The sequence below is a fragment of the Oculina patagonica genome, chromosome 10, assembly GCF_052425735.1.
Source record: "Oculina patagonica isolate OP01 chromosome 10, crgOcupat, whole genome shotgun sequence".
Classification (NCBI taxonomy): Eukaryota; Metazoa; Cnidaria; class Anthozoa; order Scleractinia; family Oculinidae; genus Oculina; species Oculina patagonica.
Window position 1 is genome coordinate 16,896,143 of NC_135767.1, and position 11,639 is coordinate 16,907,781.

Consider the following 11,639-nt stretch of genomic DNA (forward strand, 5'->3'; position numbering starts at 1 on the left):
AACAAAAAAACTGTAAAACAGCATGTCAAGAATTCTTGAATTAAAGTTTATTTGTTTTCCATTCATTTCTGTCTCAATTGATTTACCGGCGGAATTAACATACAGTGCCGAATTAAAGAGAACCTCCACTCTTACGACAAGTTGACGTTGAATTGTTTGAGATAATGCCTTAATTTCACATTTTTACAGGACAAGGGAGAAATAACATTTTAAAGCAACAAAACTGAGTGGAAAAGATTATGGCTTTAAAATTTCCCACGCACCGCCATTTTGGATTTTACATTTTACCATTACACGTCATAAAATCCAAAATGGCGGCGCGCGGGAAATTAAAATCTTTAGGAGGAAAGATCCTAACAACCGAATACTGTTCAGCGGCCAGCCCCGGTTTAGGAGGTTCAACTCCCATCCGCAGCGTCTACGCGTAACCAACATAATGACGGGAAACAGGCTGACTGCGGAACATAAAATCCGTCGAGTATTGGCTGACATAGATAGGGTCTATACAGAGAGATGGTAATATATATCGTCAGAAACACCTAAGGGGTGTCTGGTGTCGACCGACTATTGGCAGCAGACACTGCACATAAGTGATTTCTGTGGATATTATTTTTTTTTAAGAAATTCGAGGTTATACATTTCGGAACAATGTCCACGATCGGCTTTGTTGTTTCCCGTAGTAACGAAGAGCTTCTTCCGCATTCTGGCCACGCGAAAATTGAGGGAGAGCAAAAAGAAAGGGAAAGGGGGGGGGGGGGGATTGGCAGGGAGAGAAGATTCATGATTATTATATGGATAGGAAAACGGTGAAACTAAAACTTGAATCGGTTTGAAATGGCCCGTAAGTACCTTAACACACAGAAGAGAAGTAAGTCTTTTCCATATTTCGAACTGCTATATACAATCGTTAAATTCCCATACAAATTCTTATATTTTAGTTGTTACGTAAATAAATAAATAGTATGCACTGGAATAACAATACTTAGTATAATTATACCAAACAAGTGAATAGTGCTTTTTACGCGCGCTGATTGGTTAACTCGGAGGTGATTAGCAAAGTACTATTCACCTCCGAGCAGCTTTGTTTACCGAAAGATATGATGTTTTAGTCCGCTAGTTATTCAACTTGTGTGGTATATACTAAAACCATTTTTCGCCTCAGTGTCGGTGACGGTAAAACACACATATATGATAGGAGTTTCGGCGCAAATAGCAACAACTCTCTCGGCTCGCAAGCTCGCCTCGCTCCTTGTTGCTATTTGCGACCGAAACTCCTATCATATATGTGTGTGGCTGTCTCTGTCCTTGTCGCAGTGTTACAACCAAGCTTGTCTCGCTCACAAAAAAATTTTTTTGCAAGAGCTTGAAATATGTGCGCCAGAAAAAATTCCTATTGAACAATTGCTCTTATTGAGTAAACGAAGATGGGAAGAGGGAGAAGTGGAGAACTTAACTTGAATGTAAAGAAAAACTTGAAAATATCTCGTGTAAAAGCGTTTATATACTACAAAAAAACAGAAGAAAATGAAAAAATAATAATCTTTTTATCAGACGAGCTGGTAGAAAAATTGGACAGCAGCGTTGTTGCTAACGTTTTAACAAACTGAAAGACATCATTTTTTTATAAAATGAAAAAAAGCTCTGTCGGACTGAACTTTTATTTCAACATGTCTTCGCTGCTTCCAAGTATTTTTTTTTGGAGTTTTATTTTTTTCTTCTTTTTGTATCTGTTCTCGTAATTTCTCAATGTCCGGCTCTGTTAGCGCATTTTTTTGGCTTACATTTTTTGTAATGTTACTTCTAACATTTTCTTTGAGTTTCATGTAACGAGAATATTCATCTAAAATAATTTTAAACTCTTTGTCATCAACTTTATTGTTAATGAGAGCGGCAGAAACAAGTCTATTGACGGTTTCACGTTTGGCAACCGCAAGCGAAGTTATTTCATTATTTTTTGTAATTTTTGGTTCAAGTTTTTTGCTCGCCCCAGTGAAAGCGGCAGACAAAACGCCTGTAATAGCCGCGCATGCTGCAAGAGGAACGCTAACCGGCAAACCAACGACTGTCAACGCGGTGCCAAGACTGGAAGCAGAGAGAACACTGGACAAACCACCCATTGAAATTGCGGAATAATGTAAAACTGACTTTACCTTTTTATACTTTTTAGAAACATCACGGTATTTATCAACTTCTTTGTCAAAATCTGAACAAATTTGATTGATTTTTGTTAACCTAAAGTTTTCTGGCATTGTAGAAAACTGTTGGGTTGGAAGTTCTGGGTAAATTGACTGTTTTCCACCTTGCAATTCATTTTCAACTTCGTAAGGAGACTCTGATGGAGCGCTTGGGGGAAGAACGTTCAAATGAGACATTTCTATATTAATATATTTTTTTATTTAATTATTTAAATTCAATCTCAAAAGACAGAGGCAAACCATTGAAATAGTAAATATTACCATGTTCATCTCGCACAGTAATCTCTAAATTTTCAATATGCCTTTCTCTTACAACGTCACGAAAAACAAAAGCGTGTTCAGAGCTATAGTAAACATTTTCGTGGGGCTTGCCTTTTATATCAAAACAAGCTAAAACATCTGAACCTTTGCCGTTGAAAATGTTCATTTTTTTGTCTAAAACATCACAATGAATGATGTATTTTTCTGGTGAATTCCAATCCTTAAAAATACTTTTAGGACTAAAATTCCAATTTCCTCTGCAACTTTCAAACAAAAGACATGATATATTTTCATCGGATACTAGTTGCGATTTTTCTGGTTCATAAATTACATATTTACCTTCTGGTGAGTACAATTGTGTTTCAATATTTACGCTGATTTTTTTAAATTCTTTTTTCATTTCTTCGTCAAAACCTTCCATTGTGTAAAATCCTGCTGGAATTTTTACTGATTTATATTGTTGGTCTTCACCTCTTATCCATAATGTACCTGTTTTTAGAAGATTAAACCAAGAATTGTGAATGCTGCAGCTTGAAAGCCTTGCATATTGTATTTTTCAAGAGGAAATTCAAAGTGAACATTGTAAGGATTTTTTGTGGTGACAACAGTTAGCACAACCATTTTTATAATTATCTTTTAAAAAATAATTATTTAATATAAAATGGCACATCCTGTTACTACAGCTGGAGACAACTCTCAATCAATTTTTCTTGATGACAAAGAAAGAGATTTTATGAAGTGGATGAAAACCCAAGAAGCAACTAAAATCTCTGAATCGGCAAAAGACAAGGCGTGGAAATCTTTTATTGCTAAATACCCGAATGCAGACAGAACAAAATTTGAAGCACAGGTTCAATTTACTTATAATCATACTGCAACTGCCGACATTTATTATAATGCAGGGCAAGGCCATTTGATAAATGTTTTTGGCTCGGACAGAAAATATTGGAGCCGAGATATGAAAAAAGCAATCGGTGTTGATCAAAGCGTTGGAGGTTTTCCACAACAGCTGTCGCCAAGCGGCGCAAAAGGGGCCCCAGGGGCCACTGCCCAAAGGGCAGGCTCATCTTTGCCAATTCCTGCGATTGGATTTCACGAAGCCGCACCGAGTTTGAAAAAAAATATTTAACAAAATAATTTAAATCTATGTCACACCAGACCAATATTTCACAACGAAATTAAGAGAGATTTTTCAAAAAACAAAACTAAAGCATACATCAGGAAAAGAGTCAAAAAGGTGGCTTGCAGGCCCTAACATGAGCTACTGGCCTCAGCAACTTAACTTTGCTGTCTGGTGTGCGACAACAGGCAGTGGGATCAGTCGAGAGATTTTCGATGAAGAGCACTCAGCTCTCAGCTTGCCGCCTGTTGTGCGTAATTTTTACCTTTTTCACGTTTATTTCACAATCAGGCGAATATTGTTTCAGATTGGTGGAATTCAGAGCATAAGTGCCTTGCCTGGCGACCCAACATTTAGCCAGTTCGACAACAAGTACGACGTGGCTTCGTATAAAAGAATATGCGCTGAGTTCGGTGTCGGTCCGTCAAGCGATTTTCGTTTCACAAGAGGTGCTAACCACGGACTGGGTGACGTTTATATCTGGATCTCAAATATTGGTCCGAAAAATTCTGGAGCAAAATACCCTGATTACGATAAATTTTCTGATGAAGGTGGTGCTTCAAGCAAGGGTAACTTAATTCAATACATAGAGCCAGATAATTCAGCAAATGCACAGGCAGACTGGTTTTGTCCAAACGGAACACAAGGGCTGACTCAGGCAGGTTTGTCGAGAGTAAACCAGTCTATAGAGGCTTTTGTCTACTGTATTTTGGGTTCGCAGGTCAACGTTCGAAGTAGCATACTTGGCACAGGCGGCCGCGCAAAGGAAGCGCAAAGCGAGTTCCTTGTCCTGGTGGAGGACGCTATAAGGCAACCAGATCTGGCAAAGTCAGTTCAAAGATACCAACTCGCCATTGATGAGGCAAAGGTTCGGCTTAACCTCGCCGTCTGCCCAGGTGCCTGGCTGATGCCAGCTCGTATGGTGATAAACACAGAAAGCGTTGTTGGCTACAACAACCAGCTTAAGCAGGCTGTAGGAGGAATGAAATTAGGAGTGAATGATGATGTTAATAAATCGACAAAAAAAGCAGCTCTTAAACTGATGGCTGGAGGACCATCAAAGATCAACCCACCAAACAGCCACCCTTCAAATCCTATACACAAGGAGTCCCAAATGGACACAAAAAAAACTCCGGCACAAAAGGTGCTCGCAAGCGACAGAGCTGAAAGCGCATCAGTGGCAAAACCAGAGAGCAACACTCAAATCGTGACAGCTGCAAATGCCTCAGGCAATGATGCACACGAAATAAACAAAGCAGCTGTAGCTGTTGGTGCGGTTGGAGCTGCAGCTTTGCTATACGCCATTATGCGTTAACGTCTCTTCTTGATGTATCTTTCAACAAGAAAAGCAACCGCAGCAAGGATAAGCAGCCAGGTGTGCTCTGCAAGAAATCCAATTACTTGACCAGCGGTTTTGAAAAGAAAGCTCACAATCGATCCAATGAGACCAGGCAGAGCTGATGCCACCTTTGAGCCAACATCACTTAATCCTTTTCCCAATGCTTTGCCGGTAGCCTTCAAAGAGTTGGTAATGGCCCCAATAACAGCACCAATCGTGACACCAGCAGCAAGAAAGATTGCTACAACTGTCACGCCATTTTTTTTGAAGATTTCTTTGATCTTCTCACGAAGTGGAAGCGCTATTTCTCTTTCCGCAATCTGCGTTTGCAAACGCGCGAGCTCCTCGGTTCTTTCCGCAACTCTTTCTTCCGGGGCTTGTTTTTCAGATGGTGAGGCATTCTCATCTTCAATAATTTTTTTGTCTTCCTCGTTTTGGCGCTTGAGCTCGGCTTCTTGCTCTTTTAGATCATCCAACGCTCTTGTATCGTTGAGCCTTTCTTGCAAAGTGTTTCTTTCGCTCTCTTTGGCAGCGAGGCTTGCCCTTAGTTGGTCGACTCGTTTTTGTTCTTTTGCCTTCTGCTTTGCTTGCTTTTCAAGAGCAGCAACTTCTTTTTTTGCGTTTTCAAAATCGGTTTGATAGTTTTTCAACAGTTGCCGTTGCTCACGCAATTGTGTTTCATTTTCAACGCTTGACCCAAGTTGTTCAATTCTGGCCTGAGTTCGCTCGATTCTGTTTCTCAGATCTTGCATTTCTTGGGCAGCTTTTTCTTTTTCCGATGCGATTTTTTGGGACTCTTGAAGTTGTTTTTCAGCTTCTCTTAATCTTTGGCGTTCATCTCTTATACTCTCATTTTCTTGAGCAATAATATCTATAGTCTTTGGGCCTAGACTGTTTTTAACAAAAGTTTTGTTTAAGAAATCTGAACGTAAACCACTGCCGTCATTTAAAACTATCTTGGTCTCACCGCCCTTTGGCCCCAAAACAACAATTTCCATCGGTTTCTTTTTGGAAAATGCGATTGGCCCGAGTTTCTTAAAGTCAACTTTGGAATACCTTTTTTGGATAAAATCTTTTACCTTTTGGATTTCTTTGATTTGATCCTCTTGGCTTAAAAGGTATTCATGAGCACCAACATTTGTTAAGTCCAATAAACCAGTTGTTGGGTTGTGTAATTCTTTACGTACATTTTTATACCACTCATTAGATCCACGTTCTCCCAACAATGGTGTTTCTTCGTAGGATGTGTCTGGCAGCCCACTCTGTTCGTGCTGCATCGTTTGCATTTCATGTTGATCTCCCCTATGGTGTGGTGTTGATGCCATCCCGGGCTTAAATGGTCGTGTTGTGTCTACCTCTTGTTCATCATCATCGTCATCACTGTTATGGTCAAGATCTCTGTCCAAATCAGGGTCTTCGTAGCCAAAATCGCCACCACCTGTTGCCATCTCGTAATTTATATATATTTTTTAATTAAACTTTTCAATTTAACAATAAAACCAATCGAGAGATGGCTGCTGTTCAAGAAAACCTTCGACCGGGACGCATCGAGAAAACCCTCGGCGCACTTAAAACCGAGCGAGCTGTAAAACGAATCACTTTTGACCGCACTGAAGCCAATCCAGAGGAAACGTTGTATGTTTCAGTGCCAAAGCTGAACGAAAACGAAGTAATTGTTCCGGGCTCGCTGGCGCTGCTCTTCAACATCGACTTGAGCGGAGGCCACGCCAACAAGTTTCTGGTCGGCAACGTCAGCAGAGCCCTTGTTGACAAGTTTGTTGTAAAGTACGAAGGAACCGTAGTGCAGGACACGGTTGGCTACGACATCTACAAAATATTTGAGGATTTTTTTTCTTTCGCAGGAAGAAAGAGACAGCAGGGTGAGAGAGGGCATTCAGAGCGAGGACCTCAACAAAATTCGCTCAAATGCTGGCGATAAGAAAACTTCAGGAGTCGATGCAGAAAAAAAACTGAATGAGCTATATGGAAATAAATACCGTATACGCCTGGATCACCAGATTTTAACTGACCACGGTGCATTTTATCCACAGGCACTATTCAACGATCTTGTTTTTGAACTGAAGCTCGCGGCAGCCGAACATGTTGTCAGAGGATCTGATTCGACAAAACTAAAATACAAGTTGACAAACATCCAGCTGGAGTACGAGATGATAAGAAGCAAGGAAATTGCAGAAGAGGCGTTCAGCGCTTATACAAGTGGTAAAGAGTTCGCTTACGACCACATCCAGCGTGCCGAAGTTGTTACTTTTGCAAAAGGATCCGACACACGTCTGAATCTTAAGGTCAACCCTCAGAGGAGGTCCCTAAAAGGTATTTTGCTACTTTTTATAGAGCAATATGCCAAAGGTGCAAGGAACTCGGAAAAGTACATTAACCCTGACCTTACAAAAGTAAGCGTCACTGTCAACGGCTCACCAAACATGCTGTACAACAACGGCATCGAAGGAATGGACATATGGGAAGAAGTTAAAAGATTCTACATGAAAGAAAAAAATAAAACGCAGCACATGACCCTGCAAAAGTTTTACACAGAAGACAAGTTCGGCCTCATGATTGATCTGCGTTCCATGGCTGACCACTCGATGCACGGAAGCGGCAAGCGCCTTGTAAACACAAAGGACGGTGTCCAGCTTGAGTTAGAGAGGAAAACAAGCGGCTCAGGTAATTTGAACTGCCACATTTACGTAATCAGCGACGCCCAAATGAATATAATTGGCAGGCAGTTAGATTCTGTGCTTTTATAATGTGCGCGTAAAGTGCGCACACTTTCCATCAAGTGGAAATTTTTTCTTTGAAAAAGTGTACCTTTTGTAAATATACGAACGAAGATGGATCCTGCCAATATACCCTTCAATGCTCTCATTGTTGGACCAACAAACTCAGGAAAAACAATGTACGTGGTAAATCAGCTTTGTGACCCTTTCAGCGGCAAGTTTGACTATATCGTGCTAATCTGCCCGACGTTCGCGCACAACAAGACTTATTATCGCTTTGCGGAGGAAGATCCTCGCTTTTATGTTTTTATTTGCGAGCAGCACGAGGTTGAATCTTTGTTAAGGCTAACAAGATTACTTTTTGAGGGAACGAACACGCTTATCATCCTCGACGACTGTGCAGCATCGAAAGATGTAAAAGGAAGAACTGGTGAGTTGGTAAATCTTGCTTTTTCTGCTCGCCACTCAGGATTGAGCATATGGGTGCTGACTCAAAAAATGACAAGCATAACCGCCTCATTCCGCGAAAATGTGGCGGCAATCGTTTTCTTTTACACCCCATCTGCCAAGACCACAAAGGCAATATTTGAGGATTACGCTGGCGAACTTGCCAATGAGGATAACAAAGAACTCATTTCAAGGCTAAAAAAAAATAAGTATTCGTATCCTGTTATTTCTAATCGTTACCCTTACGGAACAAATTTTTTTTATTGAACATTTTTTTAGAGTAATAAATGGCTGACCCGTTCGCAACTTCCCCTTTCGAGAGCGTGAACCACGCTGCAAGTGGGGGTTATGCCCCCAATGGCGAGGCCCTTGAACAAGAATTAGCTTCCGTAATGGAACTGCTAGGAGCTGAACCAGAAAGTACAGAAAGCGCTATGGCATCCAAGCCATTCGTGCTTGAGGGCTTAGCCCCCATTCAAGGCCCTGACATTCCTGCAATGCGTGAACAGCTTGCAATCCTTGTTTCAACAGGAAAAGCCAAAGAAGCAATCGGTGTGCAGCTGACATACGCGCAGGTGAAGCGCTTGACAGATAAAGAAGTTGAAAAGTACTTCAAGAGATACGAGGCACACGTGGGGGCCAAAACAACCGACAGCTTGATTGACAGCTTTATTTTTCTTGTAACCAAAGCCGTTGGTATGGCAGTAAATATCAAGGACGTCAATGATTATCAGAAGGAACTCAAAAACGACTACATTATCAGTAAAGAGCTGTCCACTTTGGCAGGCGGTCTGGCTTTGAAATGCGGCCGCTTTCTTGCCGTTGCAAATGCTGCGCTCATCACAACAAAGCACATTGATTTAAACGAAGTTCCGCCGATTGCGGCACACACACACACCGAAGGTGCTTCCAAAGATTCGGACACACTCAATGCTGAAGATTTTTCTGAGCAATGCTTAGAAATTGCTAAGTAATTACTGAACAATTCTTAGCAAAAAATCTTGCTGAGCAAATTTCTATTTAAATATTATTTTTTAATAAATATAATGGCCGAGCTCGAACAGCGCCATGGCGCTGGGGCTCAAGAGTCCCAACGTGAAACGCAAACCCCCAGCGAAACAGCAATTCGTACTGAAGTTCGGAACAGCCAAAATGGCTTGAGTGCAAAGCCTTCACAAGTTACTTCAACAACTCCTGCAACAAAGCCTGCAAAAAATCCAAAGCGAGTAGCTGCTGGCAAGCTTGCAGCTGAAAAAACAAAACAGGCTCGTGAAGCACAGAAAAAAGCTTCTGTCGAGGCTGCTGCAATAATTGCAAAAGAAAAGGAAAAGAAATCTGAATCTGCTAAGGTAGCTTCGCTCCGGGGCTCAAAGAGCCCCCAAAATGTAACTCTGCCCGTGGCACAAGCAACGACCGATGCTCAGCAAGAATCTAGCGTACTCAGCACAAATCAATGGATCTCTTTGCTTGGTATTTGCGTTACAATTTTTACAACTTATGCCAAACGCGAAGACATTAAAGCCTTTTTTAATAAGAAAAGCAGTGAAGGATATGACTCAAAAGTTACAAGCCAAAATGGCTTGAGAGAGCGCGAAGCGCAGCACACACAAAGAGGAATACGTCCAATGGATTAAAAAAAATTATTTTTCATTTATTATACCGACAATGTTTGATTTTATTCTTGATAACATTGTTCAAGGTGCAGCTATGGGAGGTATTGCATTACTTTGGTTTGAATTTACCAAAACTTGCTTTAAAACCGCTATTCGGTTGCGTAAGGATAAGGATGAGGATACAATTTTTAAAAAATGTATAGAATTCGGTCACAATGAAGTTGCAAACTTTGATTCGCAAAACGGTGAAAAATAAACAAAAATTTTTTTCAATTAAATATTTTTTATTATTTTATACTTAAACGAAATGTCTGACAACAAGCTCGTGAAAACACTCATGGATGCCGCCACCATTACAGGTCTCGCCGCCGGAATCGGCTGGGCTGCCAAAAAAGTTGTGAAAGAAAACTTCACATCCGACCCAAGCAGCAGTTTTATGAACTATGTAAAGTTCACAGCCGTCATGACAGGCAGTCTTGCACTAAAACAATATCTCGAGGACCAGAAAATCCTACCCACCAATTAAAAAAAAATTAGCATAATATAAGAACAAAGACACACAATGGCAAGCGTCGCGATTATGGCTGGCGGAGCTATCTTAAACGCTGCTGCTTTCATTGGCGGAAATTACCTTGCTAAATATTTTGGTGGCGGAGATGATGCAGCTTTAAAAGAAAAAGAAAGGCACGACAAAGCTCTCGAGGCCTACCAAGCCGCTTACGCCAAGTACTCAAGAGACCGCACTAAGCTTATCGACTGGATACAAAAAAACACTGAAATAAAAGAGCAGGCAAAACAGAACTTCACGAACACTGACTATGCTTTCAAACTCTACAACCAGGCACATCCTGACAAACAAGTGATTATTCCGAAAGAGCCAAAGTTCTCTGATTTTTATCAGCCAAGCGATCAGCAGAAACAAGGTGAACTGATGTTTGTTGGCGCTGGCGCGCTTGCACTTGGGTACGCTGCCTTTCGGTTTCTTTAAACTTTTCTTTTTTTCTTGTATACACGCATGAGACCAAATGGATCAAGCCAGAATGGCTTGGATGCAAAGACATCTAAAGTCTACTATAGCCCCCAGGGCTACTGGAAGGGAATTGCTGCGATAAAAAAATTAGCCGAGGCCGCCAAGGTTTCCGAAGATGCTGCAAAAAAGTGGCTCGTTAAGCAGGCCCTTTGGCAGATCTACCTTCCGGCACCACGATACGTTCCTCGCCCAAAATTCGATGTTTCTACTCCAAACTCGGTCCACCAGGCGGACCTTCTTTTTCTGCCACACGACAAACTGCCGCGAGGGCGAAAAGTTTACAAATACGCGCTGACTGTTGTTGACGTTGCCAGCCGTTACAAAGAGGCCGAGCCTTTGACCTCCAAAGATTCAACTGAGGTTGCAAAAAGTTTTCAGACAATTTACAGGCGAAGTGCACTGAAATGGCCACAGATGCTGCAAGTTGACCCCGGGCGCGAATTTATGGGAGCTGTTACCAAAGAAATGGAAAATCACAAAACTTATATTAGGCGCGGGCGTGTTAACATTCACAGAGATCAAGCTATTGTTGAACGTTTTAATCAAACACTGGCAGGGCGCCTGTTTGGTTATCAGTACGGTGTCGAGATGAACCTGCCATCTGGCCAGCGGTCGACAGCGTGGGTAAAAAGGCTTCCCGAAGTTGTTGCCGCTCTGAACAACGAAGTTACCAGTCTTACTGGAAAAAAACCTGCTGCCGCAATCAAAGAAAAGGCTGTTTCTTCCAAACCGTCCTCAAAATATACAAGGCCTGTTGGCAAGAAAGAAAAAAAATACCCTCTCTAGTTAATGTACGCTATCTCTACCAACCTGGCGAGCTAGAAGGCGGCGTAAAAAGGGCAACAGACAGTGCTTTATTACTTGCACGATGGTCCAAAGCGCGGCTTCGTGCGTGAAGA

At 41.5% G+C, this 11,639-nt stretch overlaps 1 pseudogene; it reads left to right on the forward strand.

Moving 5' to 3' along the window:
* Nucleotides 1-6,425: 6,425 nt before the first annotated feature.
* Nucleotides 6,426-7,680, forward strand: LOC144628749 (uncharacterized; annotated as a pseudogene).
* Nucleotides 7,681-11,639: the final 3,959 nt, after the last annotated feature.